Source organism: Carettochelys insculpta, chromosome 22 (genome assembly GCF_033958435.1).
Source record: "Carettochelys insculpta isolate YL-2023 chromosome 22, ASM3395843v1, whole genome shotgun sequence".
NCBI classification, from domain to species: domain Eukaryota; kingdom Metazoa; phylum Chordata; order Testudines; family Carettochelyidae; genus Carettochelys; species Carettochelys insculpta.
This window is the reverse complement of record NC_134158.1, coordinates 3,734,760-3,754,886: the sequence shown is the minus strand read 5'-3', so window position 1 is coordinate 3,754,886 and position 20,127 is coordinate 3,734,760. Positions and strand designations below refer to the sequence as shown.

General features: G+C 52.3%; 2 pseudogenes; one reads left to right on the top strand and one right to left on the bottom strand.

Annotated features, from left to right (window-relative positions):
• Positions 1–5,682: 5,682 nt before the first annotated feature.
• LOC142025340 (U2 spliceosomal RNA) lies at positions 5,683–5,858 on the bottom strand (annotated as a pseudogene).
• Positions 5,859–9,384: 3,526 nt separating this feature from the next.
• LOC142024779 (uncharacterized) lies at positions 9,385–17,742 on the top strand (annotated as a pseudogene).
• Positions 17,743–20,127: the final 2,385 nt, after the last annotated feature.

Below are 20,127 nucleotides of genomic sequence, written 5' to 3'. Positions count from 1 at the left end.
AAGTTAATGGCTCTGCAGATACAGCATTATTCAGGGCTAAGCAGACCACACCGGGGACAGGGACGGGGTTGCGGAAGGGGGCGGGGGGCTGGATTAACTGGAGTTTGTAACTACTGTAAACAGCCTGGACACTGGAAAAAAGAGTGTCCAAGACGACCTAATAATCGTATGGGAAACCAAGTGAACCCCCCGCTGGTTCCTCCAGCTGATCCCCAACCCTATTTTTCACCCCAACAATGACGGGGTGCTGGGGAACCTCAAAGTTTTAGCTCCCTTATTACCTCTGTCCCCTACTGGAGAATGTGTCCTGACTGTAAATGGTGTCTCTCTCTCCCTTTCCTTGTTGATACTGGAGCTTCTCTTTCTACAATCTGCACCACTGACTTGCCTGTGGTTCCCCGATCTGGAAAATCTGTGTCTGCTGTTGGCATTACAGGGATCCCTACCTCTTTTTTTCCCCTCTCAAAACCTTTGTCTATTCAGGTCGGTCCCCTCTCTGAGGAACACGCATTCCTCCTCTCTGATTCCACCCCTGCAAACCTTCTGGGACGGGACTTGCTATGTAAACTTGGCTGTTCTATTTACTGCTCCCCAGATGGTGTCTATCTGCAAATCCCTCAGTCTTCCTTATGTGATTCTGTAGCCTCCCTGCTGTCTGAAACTTCCCTCTCCACTCCGGTCCCTTGCTGTCCCTTAACTCCGTCCCTAGAGCACCTAATCTCTCAGGTTCCTTCCTCCCTATGGCCATCTCACCCATCTGAAGTGGGCCGATTAAATACTGACCCCGTTCGGATTACTGTAGACAATTCCAAACCTCTGCCTCGCCTGTCTCAGTATCCTTTGAATCCTGAGGCAGAGGCTGGGATTGCTCCAGTTATATCTGCATTAAAAGAACAAGGAATTATTGTCCCTTGTTCCAGCCCCTGTAACACCCCTATCCTCCCAGTTCAAAAGGCTGATGGCAAATCGTGGCGATTTGTTCAAGACCTTCGAGCTATTAACCGTATTGTCACACCTTCTTTTCCAGTGGTCCCTAACCCCGCTACAATACTAGCGTCTATTCCTCCAAATGCAACCCACTTTACTGCTGTAGATTTGTGCTCCGCTTTCTTCTCTGTCCCAGTTCACTCTGAATCCCAGTATCTCTTTGCCTTCTCCTACAAGGGTCAGCAATATACATGGACTACCCTTCCCCAGGGGTATACAGAGAGTCCATCCTATTTTTCTCAAGCCCTAGCCAGGGATCTCGCTGATCTGGTTTTCCCATCAGGATCCACACTGATCCAATATGTGGACGACTTACTCCTGTGCTCCCCCTCTCTGTCTGCCTCAGAAACGGATTCACTAACACTTCTCACAGCTTTAGCGAACAAGGGTCATAAGGCTTCTCGCACAAAATTGCAGCTCTGCCAAACCTCTGTCACATACCTAGGCTTCCTTCTCTCCCAGGGCTCCCGTACTCTCTCTCCAGCCCGGGTACAAGCCATCCTTAGCTTTCCCCAGCCTTGCTCTCCACGCCAGCTCAGAAAATTCTTAGGCATGACAGGGTTCTGTAGGCAACGGATTCCCCAATATGCTTCTCTGGCTAAACCACTCCAAGAACTCACTCGATCCTCTGTACCTAACCCCATGCCATGGCCACTTGAAGCAAATGCTGCTTTCATCTCCCTTAAGCAGAGTTTAGCCTCTGCCCCTGCCTTAGGGTTACCTAACTGTGACAAACCTTTTACCCTTTTCTGTCACGAACAATCTGCTTGTGCCCTCGGGGTTCTTACTCAGGAGCACGGTGACAGAAATCGCCCAGTGGCTTATTTCCCTGCAACCTTGGACCCTGTAGCCCAGGGTTTACCCCCTTGCCTACGCGCTGTAGCTGCTGCAGCGCGCCTGGTCGAGATGTCTGAGTTCCTTGTCCTCCGCTCTCCTCTCACTCTCATGGTTCCCTATTCTGTGGAAACTCTCCTTCTGCAACGCAACACTGCTCACCTCTCCTCTGCTCGCCTCACTAGGTATGAACTTTTGCTGCTTTCAGCCTCACATATCACTATTAAGCGCTGCTCCCGGTTAAACCCTGCTACCCTCCTTCCTTTACCTAGTGATGGTGAACCCCATGACTGCCTTGCAACTGTCTCTGCTATCACTGTCCCGTGCCCCGACCTTTCAGATGTACCTCTCCCTAACTCTGACTTGGTATTATTCACTGATGGGTCCTGTTATAGAAATGACCAAGGCCACCTTCTTGCAGGGTACGCTGTGGTCTCTCTCTCTGAAACCATAGAAGCTGCGCCCTTACCCTCTGTGATCTCTGCCCAGGTGGCTGAACTGATTGCCCTAACCCGTGCCTGCTTTCTAGCCTAGGGGCTCTCTGCCACTATTTTTACTGATTCTCGGTATGCCTTTGGGGTTGTGCATGACTTTGGCACCTTCTTACCTCTACTGATACCCCTATCAAGAATGGCCCCTACATTGCCGCCCTCCTGTATGCAGTTTTACTACCGTCTGCCTTGGCAATTGTTTAGTGTACTGGCCACTCAGCGGCAGACACCGAGGTGGCAAAAGGTAATGCACTTGCTGCTGCTGCTGCAAAACATGCCGCCACTATAAAACCTTCACCAGAAGCGTTTCTTGGTCCCCTCTCTGTCTCTGTAATGCCACCATCCCTGTCTCATCTCGCTCAGCTCCAGGATTCTGCCCCAGAAACAGAGAGACTCCTGGAGTGCTTTGGGTTGCTCTTTGCATTCTGATTCCCTTTGGCGATCGCCCACCAGTACCTTTGTAGCCCCCCTCTCACTCTACCCGTCTCTAGCCGCCCTGCTACATGGTGTTTCGCATGTCGGCAAGGAGGGGATGGTCTCTGCTATGAGTAAGGTGGGGTGGTGGGCTCCCCATTTCAGCTCCTTTGCAACCCGCCACTGTGCCGCTTGTGTTACTTGTCAAAGCCACAATGTAGGCAAATCTGTAAAAGTAACACAAGGGTTCCGGGGTTTGCCTCAAGCACCTTTCCTACACTGGCAACTTGATTTTGTACAAATGCCAAAGTGTCAGAAATATGAATTCATTTTAGTTATAATATGTCTATTTTCGGGTTGGATTGAAGCCTTTCCCTGTCGCAAAGCTGATTCATTGTCTGTTGCAAAATGTCTGTTAAACCACATTATCCCTACCAAGGGAATTCCTGCCACTTTGTCTAGTGACCGGGGAACACATTTTACTGGAAAAATTGTTCAACATCTAAACCAGGTATTACATGTCACCCACCTGTTGCACTGCCCTTACCATCCACAGAGTGCAGGGGCAGTTGAAAGGTGAAATGGTGTGCTTAAAAATAAGCTGGCAAAAATCCACAGGGTTAAACTGGCCAGCTGCTTTACCACTGGCCCTTATGGAAATTCTGTCATCCCCATCCCAGAGACACAAATTGAGTCCATTTGAAATCATCATGGGACGCCCTATGCGAACAATGGCTACTATTACCCCAGTCCCAGACCTAAACCTAACTCACAGCACACTCCTCCAGTACTGCAAAGGGTTAATGCAAGCTGTGAGCTCCTTCCATTCGCAGGTGCGAGCAGCCTGGCCGACGGAACCCACCTCTGCTGCCTGTCACACTCTCGAGCCTGGTGATTGGGTCTACCTGCGGCACCACCTTCGGAAGCACCCCTTGGAACCCCGGTGGAAGGGTCCATACCAGGTACTGCTCACCACCCAGACAGCAGTGAAATTATCCGGCATCGCTGCATGGATCCACGCCTCACAGTGTAAGCCAGCGCCACCTCCAGGGGACCAAGCACCTCTGCAAGACCACGCAGAACCAGCTTCAACCCCAGAAGACAAAGTGGAACAGCCTGCAATACCTTACAATCTGCGCTCTCGTAAGGGTTGCCAGAAGCAGAGGGTAAGCAGACAGCAGGACCCAACAAACAAGAAGCAATAGTGAGCCTAGCGCCTGCTGCCTGGTGGACATAAAACCGTGACTGCGGTTCCCTCGAAAGGGGTTGTCGGAACCAGAAAGGGTCCTGCTTCGAACATGTGTCCTTTGAGAAGCTTAATCCTCAGCTACTGTGTCCTGAGGGTCTGGGGAATCCAGAGTGACAGTGACAATTCTTTCATCCAACAACAGGTGCAAATAGCCCAGATCCTGAATATTTCTAATTGCTGGGTCTGCAACCACATCCCAGCTCACTCACAAGCTAGTATCCCCACCATGGCAATCCCTTTGAATTCCTCAGAGCTTGCTGGAGAACCCTATCCACTTAAAAGGACATGGAAGGAAAATAACACTTGGGGGCTGGGAAAAACGTGTGTTCCTAAACTTATAAGTGTGGTGAAAGGAAAGGGCCACTGGTGCTGGGTGTGTAATGGGACAGGGCTGAATCTAGGGAGGAGCAGCTGTCTCCAATACATTGTGTCCCATGGTGTATGGGACTATTCAAACAAGGTTGGAGAATGGCGAACCGGGTATGGAAAGATAAACTTCCTCTCAACCTGGGAAACTGGTTGTTTCAAGGAATCCTGACTATCCTATTTGGAATTCTAATAATCTTTGTGTGTTTTCAATTGATTTCTTGTTGCATCCAAAACTGCACAAGACACACCATCCATCAGGTTACCCCTAACCAGAGTGCTAATCTAATGTTGTTAAATGTCACCAGTGAAAGTAATGAAAAAGAACGATTGATGAATGGAATCCAGTAAGTCGTTGGTCATGGGCGTAGCCTTGACCAAAAGGGGGGATTGTGGAAGTATAACATTGTATAAGTATAACGTTGTATAAGGGGACATGCCGGATACATTGTATATGAGAGGGACATGCCAAAACATGTTACAAAGTATCTGAGGGAGCACACGTAGGGACAGTTAGCTTTTGAATGGAGAAGCAATTAAGATGGAGCCAGCACGTCTAAGAAGCAGGCATCAGAATGGAAGGTGTGAAGGGCAATTAGTTAAGTTAACTGGAAGCTGTTAAAGGAGATTGTTAAGGGTGGCAGGTAATTGAAGATACTGACTGGTCTCAGGGATCTCGAAGGGTGGTGACTAAAATCTTTTTCTTTTGTCTGTAACTTCTCTGTAACTTGTTCTCCAAAAAACTGTATAAATTAAGAGACACAAGCCCCACTCGGGGGGCTCACTTCTAAATGTATTAGCAGAGCGGCTTTGCTAATAAAACAGAGTGGTCTGATAAATTGTGAGTCTGAGTCAAACTTTGACATTTGGCATATATGATGTTAGTAGAGGAGCATGAAAAAGTGCCCGTGATTCTGTGAGTAACCTGATTGGGTCCAGTGATGGTATTTCCAGAGAAGATATGTGGAGAAAGTGAGCAGCGGGCTTTGTTGCAGGGAAAGGTTCCAGGACTGCTATTCCTGGGCTTATAGACTGTGCCTGTTAGTGAGAAACCTCGTAAGGTTGGGAGATTGTCTGAAACAACAAACAGGCATGTCACCCAGGCGCTTCTGTCATTATTCAAAATGTTAAACACGTATTTCACCGCTTCCTGAGTAATTTTGAAAGTAGCCATTTATATAGTAACTTCAAAGATCACAGCAAATAAAAACACAACCTGGAAGCAAAACCGTAAACGATTCTTTGAATAAGTTTGCATATTAAGAACCCCGTTTTTGGTTCAGAAAAACGAGACCTTCACACTCAAAATCTAATTTTTCACCAAACGCATTTCCCTCAAAAGGGAAGTGCACCGCTCCTGCAAGCACTGCAATACCAGGTCGATGCATGGAGTGGATGGAGCAAGCCCCTATTCCATGTCCCTCTTCCAAAAATCCATTTAATATAGAGTTCTCAGATAGAGAACATATCAGATATTAAACTGATAAGAACAGATAAAATGAGTTTTATTGAGGGAATGTTTCAAGTACAGCAAGGAGCATAACAAATTAACATACACAGGGATATATCATCTGAGAAACTAGAACAGGTTATAGAGCATAATATACAGTAAACAGCATCTTAGTATTTACACAAGAAACCCAACTAGTCTCAGATAGACAAAAAAACACAGTTACAAACAAGAGATAGTACAAAATATCGGCCTTTTTACCAATCCCTACCCTGAGAAGAAAAAAGGGGAAAATACCTTAAAGTAACAGACAATATGAGCTATTGGCCTTTGGATCCATCCCCATCCCTAGGGGAAAATCAAAAAGGGGAGTATTTTACAGATACTAGACAATAAACAATATCGGCTTATTGGCCAGTCCCTAAGAAAAAAAGAAGTCTTTGAACATAAAACTCCCCGACCCATGAAGTACCAGGGAGCATAAAATAAAAATAAATAATTAAATAAAAAAGTTACAATAGGAGAAAAAAAATAAAAAATAGATAAAATAAGGAAAGGAAAAAAGGAAAACACAAAGGAGCCTGGTAATCAGCTGTCAGAATATTGGCGATGGCCCGTGATATGCTCTGTGTAGATGTCCCTGGACCACCTAATGGCATCGGACACGATCAGCCTGCGCATCATTCGAGCATAATAGTGACTGACCTCACAGGCTTCCAGGACCTCATCATTCAGGGGGTCCCAGGCACCCAATGCCCCCACGAGCAACGCATGGACCTCCACCGAGTAGCCCCGGGACCGCAAGGTGTCGGCCAAAGGAGCATACTTTTGCAGTTTCTTGGCCCGGGCATCGCGGAAGGCTGCCATGTGGTTCTCAAAAGGCACCGTAACGTCCACGATAAAGATCTTCTTAGACGGCTCGTCTGTCACAACGATGTCTGACCACAGAAAGCTGTCAGTGCCAGGAATGGAAGAGTCTACAATAACAGATCCAAGGGTCGGAAATAGCGCTTTCACCAGCCGGTCTTGCATGGCGTTATGGCGGCGCTGCCAAGCCGCCAAATACACCATGCAGCCACAGAAAACATAGGGAAGAATCTCCAACGGATATCCGCAATGCCTGCACCTTTTATCGCGGGTCCCATGGCGGAAAGACTTAATCTTAACCCACAAAAGGCCGAGAAACGATACCATTTTCAAAAAATTTTACACAGCCCACCCATCTGGACACTTTTCGATGGCATGACGACTCACCCGAATGCAACACATGTGAGCATTGCAACAAGATCTTTACAGATCGGCAAGTACTCCTACTCTCTTCATCCTGCAGCTCCTTTCTAGCTGGTCAAAGCAAAACCTCTCCCACCAGAGAATTCAGCTTTAAAATGACTTATTCCACCAGACCTGCGAGCTGCCTTTGTGGTGGCTGTTTCGCTCCCTAAGCGATCACCTAATCTGCATGAAGCCTGTCCCCTCGCTGCAGCATGCTGACGCCATCGAGCTGTTAACCCTGGATGGACTGCAGAACCAAAACAAAAAGCAGTCAAGTAGCACTGTAAAGACTAGCAAAAGAATTTGGAAACCTTCTGTTCATGCCACGTGCCTGCCAGAAGGGCCGGCTTCAGCTCTTGTGGGGTTTTCCTGTCAAGGATACAACCAACCAGCTCGAGCCCCCACCCAGTGGCCTGGGACAATTTCACCCCCATGCTGGGTGCCTGGAAGGCGGTTCTCCCCCCTCGCAAGCACAGAGTCTGAGATAGAAATGGCTTCTTTAAGGACCATTACCTACCCCAAGGTTACAGTGACAGATGCAGTATATCTAAGCAAAGAAGAGACAAACCCCCTTTACCCAGCTACCATCCCCATATGCGGTAGAACCCAGTCTCTTGCTGGGGCTCTTGGCCCTTTACCCCATACACACAGTTACAGGGTGAACCTTCTGCAGTGCAGTCCCGAACCCAAAGCCCGCAGATACATTCATTACCAGGGCAGTACCAGCTGTCCACTTGTCTGCAGCCTCCCCTTGCTGCCACAAGCCACCCACCCTCATCTCATGGGCTACTGACCAGTAGCCCACTGTCACCCACCACCACTCCTACCAGCCACCCACCATGGTTCCCAACCCCACTGCTTGGGCTTCCCCAAAGGCAGAACCCTCTGATCAGAGCTCAACAGGGTCTCAGCTACCACTTTTGCATTAAAGCTTCCGAGATTTCTCATACAGGGTTTTACAAACACCCTCGTAGCCAGTTCTGCCTTTCAACAGCCAGACTTACACCGACAGAACCAAAACACTCAGCAAGCTGCCTTCACCACTGCACCTCCACTTTTTTTTTACGAGGCTTTAAACCAGGGAGCCCCGTGTAATCAATGTCTGACTCAGACATGGCGACTGCCCTGTCCCCCACAACAACCCAGAGCCTTGGTGAGGTCTCACAGCTCCCACACTGAGGGTCACCATAAATTGTGGTTTCACAACGAGGTGTTTACAAGGGAGCAGATCTCAGGGCTGACTCGCTCCCCACGAGGCTTTGCCTGGCAGGTGTCACACACGCGCCCTTTGCATTCCCATGCAGATGAGCTCTGGCAGACACACCCCTCCCAGTCTGCAGCAGCGTTGCGTTCCTGCCGCCGCACCCCCCACACGTGTGACTCTTCCCAGCGCTGCAGGACGCGGGTGTGTGTCAGGGACGGACAGGGGCTGGGAACTGAAAAGGGGGTTTCACACACGGCGGTCTCCGCACTGGGACAGGTACAAGGCGGGGCCGCTGCGAGGGTCGGGGCACAAGACGCCCCCGGCTGCGGGCGGGCGGAGAGAAGAGCCGCCCCTGACACGGGCAATCCAGGCTGGGGGCTGGAGGGAGGGAGGGGCCCGGAGGGGAACTGACCCCAGCCCAGGAAATCTGCCCGCCTGGGGACCACGTGGGGCACAGAACAAACTCCCGCGGGGCAACCACAGACACGGGCCGGGACGAGCTGCTGGGGGCCTGACTGACGGGGCGAGGGGGCGGGACCGGGCCGGGGCGAGGGGCGGGGCCAGCACAGACTCGCTCCCCTCTGCGGCTGTGGGGAGCACAGCGGGGGCTGCGCGCAGCGCTGGGGCGGGGCGGGGTGAAGGGCAGGAATGACTCAGAGCAACAGCGATGCGCGGCGGGAGACCAGTGCGGAGCCGGGCGAAGAGCTCGAGCTGGGCAGCTCAGCCAATGGGAGCGGAGCGGGGAGGGCTGACAGGCAGCTCGGCCAATGGGAGTGGGGGGGCAGGGCTGACAGGCAGCTCGGCCAATGGGAGCGGGGGGCGGGAAGAGGCGGGACACACAGGACGAGCCCTTGGCAGGTTCGATGCAGGGACCCCTTCCCAGCTGCTGCTCGCCCCTGACGCAGCCCGCGGTGGGGGGGTGGATGTCGCTGGAGCTACGAGCGGCCACTGATCCGTCTCCCGCAGGCGCAGAGCCAGGCCGGGGGCAGCCGCCTGCTCCGGACAGTTTTACCCGCACAGCCTGTGAGTGGGACAAACCCCCCCACATCTGCCCCCACCACAGCCCGCCCCTGCCTCACCCTTGCGTCACTTCCCCTCTCACCCCCTCCCTCTTGCGTCACTTCCTCTGCGCCTTTCAGCTTCTCCTTCTAGGACGTCATTTCCTAGGAGTCAGTTTCCTGCCGCCGCCCGGAGGGGCCCCCCCCCGCTGGGAGCCGCCGCCAGGTGAGGGGGGGGCCGGGCCGGGAAGTGACTCCACCCCCCCCCCGTTTGTCTCTCGGACGCTCCGTGCGGGGCCCCCCCGCCCCAGCTCCTCCCCTGGTCCCGACCGGGCCGCCCCGTTCTCCGGCAGCGGGGCCTGGTTCGCCTCCTGCTGCGGCGGCTCGCGGCGCTGGGCCCCGCGGGGAGCAAAGAGGCGCCGCCCCAGCGCCCCGCACTCGCCCCCGCCCGGCTCCGGGGCGCCCGGGGAGGGGAGGGGAGGGGCGGAGGCGGCCGGGGGGGGCTGTGACTCGGGGCCGGTTTTCGCTCCTGGCTCCACTCGCACCTCCAGGCGGAGTCTCCGGGCGGCGCCCGCGGGCTCTGCACCCCGCAGGGACCAGTGGGTGCTGGGGGCTCTGTGCTCGGTTCTCCCCCAGCTCCCTTGTTTTCGCCCCAGGGCCTCTGCACCCCCCTGGTTTTCTTCTCCCTTGTCCCCCTCAGTGATTTGGGGCCCTGAGTCCATTGCACCCCCCCCCCCGCAGGGGATCCGAGAGCTCTGGGTGGGCTTGTGTCCCCGTCCCCCCCGGTTCCCCAGCGGGGCCGGGCGCTCGTCGCACGGTGCCGGTGCTCCCCCGCGGTGCAGTTCAGTGATCCTCATTGTCCCTTCAGCTGCTCCCTTCCTCCGGGCTTGTCCCCGTGGTGTGTCACTAACCACGTGACGTTTCCGTGGGGGACACTCCAGTGCGCAGCAGTGCTGGAGCTCAGGCCGTGTCCAGAGACAAACGAGGACGGATTTGGGATCTGACTTGTGCGAGGTGCTTCTGAGAGACTCGAGCGTTTCCCCAAATGTGCGTGTGCAGCGCGTGTGCCCCAGGGAGCGAGTGTGGGGAGCCGGGGGTGCGGAGCGGCTTCCAGCCCCGTCTGAAGTGTCTCCATTGCGCTTTTCCCCTGCCAGGTGCAGAGCCCCCATGTCTGGCTCCAGCGCAGCCCCGGACCTGCAGAGACAGAGCGAGGACATGGCTGTGGCGGAGAAGGTGACCTTGGAGGAGGTGGCTGTGTGTTTCTCGCAGGAGGAATGGGGGCTGCTGGCCCCGGGGCAGAGAGCCCTCTACAGGGAGGTGATGCAGGAGAATTACCAGACCGTGCGCTGGCTGGGTGAGGAGTCCTGTCCCTGGGGGTGTCACAGGCTGTGTGGGCTTCGCAGCAGCTGGGTTGGCTTTGGTTCAGGGTCACTCCCTGTTCCCAGTGTCAGGAGTGTGAGCCCCAGGAATCACTGGGTCCCCTGTGAGAGACTGTCCCCTCCACAGCCCCTCCCAGGGGAAGCAGGTTCAGGAACATGGCAGTGATGCTGCTCTTCCCACAGCCCAGGTCTCCATGTGCTTCCCACCATCTGCCTTGTCTGGAGGTGTGAGTGGAGGGGCGCTGGCAGGAACGGTGGGTACCAGAGCTGTAGGGCTGGGTCCGGCTGCTCTGAGTCCCTGCAGGGTACCCCTGGGGCCAGTCTGCTGCACCCCTGCTGGCTCTTACCATTTAGGGCGAGTTCTTGAATAATGAAACACAAACTCCCAGACAGGCGCACCAGCTCTCCCATGCACAGTAGATTGCTTTCTTAGGAGTCACTGGTGGGAACCAGACACAGGACAAACCACTTATGAGTAACATGTGCCTGAGTTGGGATTCAGTGTCACTCCCCGTAGGTCTCATAACACACCTCATCCAGCGTCCTCGGCCTTCATCGATATTGGGGGGTTTTGAAGATGGTTGGGAGGTGCCCAGTTAGGTCATGTGACACCGAGTGGGGCTAAACCTGGGCAGTGAGTAGTAAAGTTGTGAAGGCAAAAGCTCAGCTAGAATCTCAGCAGGAGGTTGTGGGGGAGGCAGAGAAGGGGGCTGTAACTAACCCCCTCCAGCCGCACTTCTGCCAGTCGCCTTTCTGCACCAAGGGAAACAGCACCGGGTGCAGCTGGAACGTGAGTCAGCAGCAAGCCTGTGCTGCAGGAGGAAAGTGTCAAATCACGCAGAGAAGCTGCTGCTGGCAGAGTAGAACTGAGATAGCAGAGGGGGAGCCCAGCTGCAACAACAGCCACTTCCCACAGAGAGCAGCACAGCCAAACACCGCCATGGCCGGCTGCAGGAGCAGCAGCTCTTGTGAGTTGCTGGTAGGGCCCACCCAGCAACAGGCAGGCAGGGGCCTCAGAGCAGGAGCCTGGGCAGGATCTGAAGCAGCCAGCCCGGGACTCACCTCACTGCTCAGACAACTTCCTCTGCCTCCTGCTGGTTCAAGCAGCGCATCAGAGCCAAAGAGCCAGAGGAACCAGGTCCCAGCCAGGAGCTTTGAGGACAGAGCCCTTGTGGAGCCAGAGCTCTGCCAGAGCCTTTCTCTCCAAGTTCTAGTGACCTGCCATGTGGCAGCTGCAGTCTGAGCCCTGCCTGGGGCCTCGGTTTCGGCCCTACCAGCCCTCACAGAGCTCACGTTTTGAGTCGAGCAAAAACACAGAGAAGTCCTGTGGCACCTTATAGACTAAGGGATTTTCTGGGGCATCAGCTTTTGTGGACAAAGGCCCAATTCACCACATGCACCACGTGGAAATTCCAGAGGTCAGTAAAAATATACAGGCACAAGAAAAGGAGGGAGACCCACTCAAGAAGAAGGCTGGAGTCAGTGAGAGCAATTCAGTCATGGAGGTTGTGGCGATGTGAACAGCCAGAGTAGAGAAACTCCTTTTCAACTTGGCCAGCTGGTCCTGGTCTTTGTTCAGTCTTAAATGGATGGTGTCACATTTGCAAGTGAACTGCAGCTCTGCAGTTGCCCTTTGAGGTCTGCTTTTGACATTTTTGCGTTGCAGGATGGCTACTTTTAAATCTGCTCCTGAGCGTCCCGGGAGGTTTTGTATATTACCATTCCTGATCTCTTATTTGCATCCATTTATTCTTTTACGTAGAGACTGTCCAGTTTAGATGTGCAGGCGAATAAGCCCCGCTGGTTCAAATAAAATTAAAATGTAAGTGGAGATACACATCTCCGAGAACTGGAAGGGACCTCGAGAGGTTATCTCAGTCCAGTCCTCTGCCCTCTTGGCAGCACCAAGCACTGTCTATAGCATCTATTTACCCCAATTGCTAAATAGCCTCGTCAAGGATTGAACTCACAACCCCGGTTTAGCAGGTGTGGTGGTGTCATTGGTGGGTAGAGTTGGCGCTGAGGTTTGTCGAAAGGTTTGGTTTGTGAGTTACTGTGTTGTGGTCTATACTTGCTGGTGAGAATTTGTTTAAGGTTGGCAGGCTGGCCGCAGGCAAGAACAGCCCTGCCTCCCAAGTTCTTTGAGAGTGAAGGATCATTGTCCAGGATGGGGTGTAGGTCATGGATGTTGCACTGGAGAGGCTTTAGTTGGGGGCTGAAGCTCATGGCCAGTGGTGTTGTGTTGTTTTCTTTGCTGGGCCTGTCTTGTAGCAGGTGGCTTCTGGGTACACGTCTGGCTCGGTCCGTCTGTTTCTTCACTTCCTAAGGTGGGTATTGTAGTTTCAGGAGAGCCTGGTAAAGGTCTTGAAGGTGTTTGTCTCTGTCTGAGGGATTGGAGCAAACGTGGTTGTACCTTTAGGGCTTGGCTGTAAACAGTGGATCGTGTGGTGTGCCCTGGATGGAAGCTGGAGGCATGGAGGTAGCATAGCAGTCCTTGGGTTTCTGGTATAGGGTTGTGTTTATCTGACCATCACTTATGTGCACAGGAGTGTCCAGGAAGTGGATCTCTTGTGTGGACCATTCCAGGCTGAGGTTGATGATGGTTTGGAAACTGTTGAAATCACAGTGAACTCTTCAAGAGCCTCTTTCTTACGGGTCCAGACGATGATGATGTCATGAATGTGGCTCAAGTGGAGGAGGGGCACCAGGGGTCGAGAGCTGAGGAAGCTCTTCCAGGTCAGCCATAAACATGTCGGCACAGTGTGGGGCCAGGCGGGTGCCCACTGCAGTGCCACTGATTTGAAGGTATAAATTGTCCCCAAATCTGAAATACTTGCGAGGATAAAGTCACAAAGCTCCACCACCACTTGTGCTGTGGCATCATCAGGGATACTGTTCCTAACAGCTTGAAGTCCATCTTCACGTGGGTTTTTTTGTGTAAGGGACCTGCACATCCATGGTGACCAGGATGGTGTTTTGAGGAAGATCACCAGTGCCTAGCAGTTTCCTGAGGAAGTCAGTGGTGTTTCAAAGATAGCTCGGAGTGCTGGTAACATAAGGTCTGAGTAGAGAGTCCCTATAGCTGGACAAGGCTGCAGTGCGAGTGCCAATGCCTGAGCTGATGGTGCCTCCAGAATGTCTGGATTTATGGGTCTTGGGGCTCTGGGGGTGTGTCTGTGCAGATCTGTTCCTGCGCTTTTGTCAGGAGTGTCTTGAGCAGACGGTGCAGTTTCTGTGCGTGCTGCTCAGTGGGATCAGAGGACAGTAGCCTGTAGAAGGTGGTATTGGAGAGCTGCCTGGGAGTCTCCTTTTCATGGTCTGACCTTTTCATGATGACAACAGCAGCTCCTTTGCCAGCCTCTTGGATGACAACGCCAGAGCTGTTTCTGAGGCTGTGGGTGACATTGCATTCCGCACGGCTGAGGTCATGGGACAAGCGATGTCGCTTTGCCACAATTTCTGCCTGTGCACAGAAGCGGAAGCGCTCTAGGTATAGATCCAGTCTCTCGTTTTGATTGCCAGGAAGGATTCCACGCAGAATTCTTCTTCTTGTACTCTAGGTGTGATGGTGCCTGTAGGGCTGTTCAGAGTCTTGTTGAAAGTGCTCCTGGAAAGTATTCCTGGCAAAATTGGGGTGAGGTTCCAGATCCCCACAGAACTGTGTCATGTTTGTGAGGGTGGTGGGGCACAAAGAGAGTCCCTGAGATAGGACAGACTCCTCTGCTGGGCTGTGTGTGTGGTTGGATAGATTGACAACGATGCCGGGTGAGTTACGGGTACCACTACTGTGGCCCCATGCGGCAAGTAGGAGGTGAGAGAGTTTACAGTCCTGTAGAGAAGAGCAGTGGGCGTTGTGACTCTCCTGTCTCCTTTCAGTAAAGTCCAGCCACCTGGGCGTTTGTGTGGGAGGCTGTTTTTTCGGAGAGGCTCCAGATTTGAGAGCTCCTTGTGATGTTTCCCTGTTTGCTGCACAGGATGCTGAACAGGTGGTTCCTCAGGTCTGTGGGAGTGTGTGACCAATCTCTCGACACAGTCCGTGCAGTGTGTCGGTTGCAGTGAGTTTTTCCACCTTCAGCCCGTTGGGTGGGACGTCCATCCATTTGCACTTGGCGAGGAAGATGGTGTCTGTATCTGTGCAGGCTTTTTCATGGGTATGAGGGGTTCCCAGTCCATGTGGCTAAGTTCAGAGCCTGCCTGGTGCCAGGCATTGGGCGTAGCTGTGTTAGTTTTATCCACAAAAACAACACCAAATCGAGTGTCTTGTTTGAGCTGAGTGGTCCTGTCCTGCGCTGGGATGGGGGGGATGGAACAGGTCAAGCGGGAGGCTGAGTTGTACCCTAGAGAGTGCAGCAGAGCACTCGGCTCCCCCAGGAATGAGCTGGGCCATTCCCGAGGCAGGGGTGAGGCACCTGTACCCCAGGTGAGTGTGTCATGGGATCTTGTACCATCCAGAGCCCGGCCTGTGCCAGGTGGAGAAGGAGCCTCTCTGGGTGGGCGGCTCAGATCCTGGGGCTGGAAGAAGTAATGGCCTGGACCTTCCTGAACAAGATCAGCACTTGGTTAGTTGCTCCCCAAGCAGGATTTCCAGTTCCCAAAGCTGATGTGATCTCCTGGGTGGAGCGAGGGGAGGCGCTGGGGGGGTCCCAGATCTCCAGGGCTCTGAGAAAGGGGAGATCATCAGCGACCCCCACACAGGTGAGCAGTGAGCTAAAGAGACTCAGAAACCGATTTCCGTGTCCTCCTAGATGTCACTTGGGCCTTTTCATCCAGACTGACTGAGCCTTCAGCCTGTCATCAGCCTTAGCCAGAGGGTGGGGGCAGGGCTGGGGTCCCTCTTCTGGGGAAGGGTTGTGAGGAAGGAGGAGCAGCTCAGTTCATGTTATTTCAATCTTTCCATCAGCTGTTGGCTGCGTTCCCCCTTTTCTGTTCTGTTTCAGAGTTTTCCTTTCAGCTCAGCACAGGGACTGACACTGTTTGGTTCTCTCTGTGTCCCAGCAGGTGAGGTGATGCTGCTCAAGAGCAACGAGGAGAATCTTCAGCTGGAAGAACCAGAGCAAGTGGCCTCCTGTGGGATGTTCCTGGGAAGCTCTGAAGGTCATGTTTCTCAGAGTCCTGAGCACAGAGAGACCTGTGAGAGTCAGCGTAGCCCAGAAAGGCAGCAGGGAAACCATGCAGGGGAGGGGCAGGATAACTCCAGCCATGGAAGCAGAGGTGTGAGAAACACTAAAGAGAGCGAACAACAGAAAACCTGTGGGAAAAGGTTTAGTCTTAACAGTCATTGTACCATCCACACAGGAGAGAAGCCCAATATCTGTCCTGACTGTGGGAGAAGCTTCCAGCTGCTCTCAGGTCTTATTAATCATCAGAGAACCCACACTGGAGAGAAACCCTTCCACTGCTCTGAGTGCGGGAAAAGCTTCTCATGCTCCTCAAGTCTTAAAGGTCATTGCATCACCCACACAGGAGAGACACCTTATAACTGCTCTGAGTGTGGCAAAAGGTTCAGACACAGGTCACACCTTGTTAATCATAGGAGAATCCACACAGGAGAGAAACCCTTCAGCTGCTCTGAGTGTGGGAAAAGCTTTCGTCAGCGCTCAACTCTTATTGATCATCAGAGAGCCCACACTGGAGAGAAACCCTTCCACTGCTCTGACTGTGGGAAAAGCTTCTCATGGTCCTCAAGTCTTAAAAGTCATTGCATCACCCACACAGGAGAGAGACCTTATAACTGCTCTGATTGTGGGAAGAGGTTCAGACACAGGTCACACCTTGTTAATCACAGGAGAATCCACACTGGAGAGAAGCCCTTCCACTGCTCTGAGTGTGGGAAAAGCTTTCGGCGACACTCAAACCTTCTCATTCATCAGATGATTCACAGACGAGAGAAACCCTATCACTGCACTGCCTGTGGGAAAAGCTTCTGCAGGAGTGCAAACCTGGTCAGACATCAGAGTATCCACAGAGAGGAGAAACCCTTCAACTGCTCTGAGTGCGGGAGATGCTTTAGTGACATTTCTGGCCTTGATCAACATCTGAGTATCCACACCCGGGGAAAACCCTTTCTCTGCTCTGATTGCGGGAAAAGCTTCAGTCAACGCTCATATCTTGTTAAGCATCAGAAAACCCACACGGGGGACAAACCCTTCCGCTGCTCTGACTGTGGAAAAAGCTTCTCATGGTCCTCAAGCCTTAAAAGTCATTGCAGAATCCACACAGGAGAGAGACCTTATAACTGCCCTGACTGTGGCAAAAGGTTCAGACATAGGTGAAACCTTGTTAATCATAGGAGAAGCCACACAGGAGAGAAACCCTTCATCTGCTCTGAGTGTGGGGAAAGCTTTGGTGAGAGGTCAACCCTTGTTGCTCATCATAGAATCCACACAGGAGAGAAACTGTTCAACTGCTCTGTTTGTGGGAAAAACTTTTGTCGGCGCTCAGATCTTATTTATCATCAGAGAACCCACATTGGAGAGAAACTCTTCCACTGCTCTGACTGTGGGAAAAGCTTCTCATGCTCCTCAAGTCTTAAAAGTCATTGCAGAATCCACACAGGAGAGAGACCTTATAGCTGCTGTGACTGTGGGGAAAAAGTTCACACAGAGGTCAAACCTTGTTAAACATAGGAGAACCCACACAGGACAGGAACCCTTCACCGGCTCCAACTGTGGGAAAACCTTTTGTCAGCACTAAAATCTTACAGATCAGAGAACCCACAGCAGAGAGGAACCTTTCAGCTGTTCTGTGTGTGGGACAAGTTTCGGAAACACTCGCCTCTTGTCAATCATCAGAGAGCTCACAGAAGAGAGAAACCGAATGATTGCACTCACGTGGGTAACTTTCAGTGGCTGCTTGGACATTATTGATCACCAGAGAATTCACACAGGAGAGAAATCCGGTAACTCTCTCTTTGTCACTATTTTTGAAGCTGGGCCACTGCGCAAAAAAAGTCAGTGAGAACCACATTAACTAACATACTGGCTATGTCTACACTAGCCCCACACGTCGAAATGGCCACGGAAATGGCCATTTTGAAGTTTACTAATGAAGCACTGACATGCATATTCAGAGCTTCATTAGCATTCGAGCAGCCGCAGCACTTTGAAATCGACATGCCTCGCTGCCGTGCGGCTTGTCCCGACGGGGCTCCTTTTTGAAAGGACCTCTCCTACTTCAGAGTCCCCTTTGAAGTAGGTGGGGTCCTTTGAAAAAGGAGCCCCGTCGGGACAAGCCGGGCGGCGGCGAAGCGCGTCAATTTCAAATGCCGCGGCCGCTTGAATGCTAATGAAGCACTGAATATGCATTTCACCGCTTCATTAGTTTGGGGCTAGTGTAGACACGGCCACTGCTTTTCATTCCTCAAGGGTGTGATGTTATGGAGCCATTCAAGGAACTAAAATAAAGTCTACTCCTTCCTACATTAACCCATGCTCCTTTATAAAAGAACTAGACACACTGGTATTTGTTCAGAACCTCAACTTGATTAATTTTTGGTGTCTTTTTTTTTTATTAAATAAATTGAAAATGCTTCACTTGAGTTGTTGCTCCAGGTGTGTCTGGAGAGGAGAGGGTCAGTGCATGGGGACTCTGGAGAGAGACCATGGTCCTAGCCCACTGTCACCGCAGCAGCTTTGGGCCCAAATGAGATCCATCTCTACTTGGCTGCTGCAGCTCCAGCAGGAACACCCAGGGGACCGGTGTATGTCCCCCACCTGGGGCAGTGCCAGGGTCATCGGTCCGCTGCACTGCCCAGCCAGAGAGGAATGCAGCAAATGTGCACTTTCTCCTCACTCCCTGATGGAGGGGAACAGCCAGCCATGTCCCTGTATGAACTTAGGGGGGAGGCAGCTGCAGCTGTCCCCAAGGGCACGTGGAGGTGGGATGCTCATGGCTGGGACAGGCCTGGGTAGGGGTGAGGGTGCATCCCCAGCCAACCCCTTTCTTGTGTGGTGGTTGTCTGTTTTCTGTGTGGTCATAGAATCAAAGAACAGTAGAGCTGGAAGAGACCTAAAAAGACAACAAGTCCAGCCCCCTGCCCAAGGCAGGACCAAACCCATCAGATCAGCCCAGCCAGGGCTCTGTTGAGCCGAGACTCAAACACCTCCAGGGGTGGCGACTCCACTACTTCCCTGCGTAGATGATTCCAATGCTTCAGCACCCTCCAAGTGAAAAAGTTTTTCCTGATGTTCAACCTGGACCTTCCCAACCACGACTTAAGACCATTGATCCGTGTTCTGCAATCGGTGACCACGGGGAACAGCCTCTCTCCAGCCTCTTTTCAGCCTCCCTTCAGTAAGTTGAAGGCTGTTATCAAGTCCCCACTTCGTCTTCTCTTCTGCGGACTAAACAGACCCAACTCCCTCAACCTTTCTTCACAGGTCATACGCTCCAGCCCCCGAATTATTTTGGTCACCCTTTGCTGGACTCTCTCCAGTGTGTCCACATCCTTCCTATATTTTGGGGCCCAGAACAGGACACAGTACTGCAGATGTGGCCTCACCAAAGCCAAATAAAGAGGAATAATCACTTCTCTGGATCCACTGGCAACGCTCCTCTTGATGCCATTCGCCTTCTTGGCTACAGCAGCACAGTGCTGACTCACGTCCAGCTTCTCATCCACAACAACTCCCCGGTCCTTTTCTGCAGAGCTACTACTTAGCCAGTCTGACCCCAGCCTGTAACAATGCTTGGGATTCTTCCAGCCCAAGTGCAGGACTCTGCACTTGTCCTTATTGAACCTCATCAGATTTCTTGTGGCCCAGTCTTCCAGTTTATCTGAGTCACTGTGGACCCTGTCCCTACCCTCCAGCCTATCTACCTCTCCCCCTAGCTTAGTGTCATCCACAAATTTGCTGAGGGTGCAGTCCAACCCCTCATCCAGGTCATTGATAAATATGTTGAACAGAACAGACCCAGAACCGAACCTTGGGGAACTCCACTTGAAACCGACCGCCATCCTGACATCAAGCCGTTGATCACTACCTGCTGGACCCGACCTTCTAGCCAGCTTTCTATCCATCTTACCATCCATTTATCCAATCCACACTCCTCAACTTGCTGAGAAGAATATTGAGGAAGCCCATATCAAAAGCTTTGCTAAAGTCAAGATAAATCACATCCATTGATTTTCCCCTATCCACAGAGCCAGTTTTCTCATCGTAGAAACTAATCAGATTGGTCAGGCATGACTTGCCCTTCATGAATCCATGCTGACTATTCCTGATCACTCTCCCCTCCTCCAAGTGCCTCAAAATGACTTCCTTGAGGAGCCTGTTGAAGTACAAGACTTCTCTGTGTTTCGGTGGCTCACATTCAGCTTTATTGAATTCAATAAGGCAACAGATGAGCCAAACTGGACACTAGTAAAACCAAGTCCAGCAAGGCTGCTTGATGCAGCTCACGCTTGTATTTTATACCCTTACACAAACAAAGCCCAGTGTCAGAGGCAATTTAAATCACTTCTCAAAGAGAAACCGTTATCAG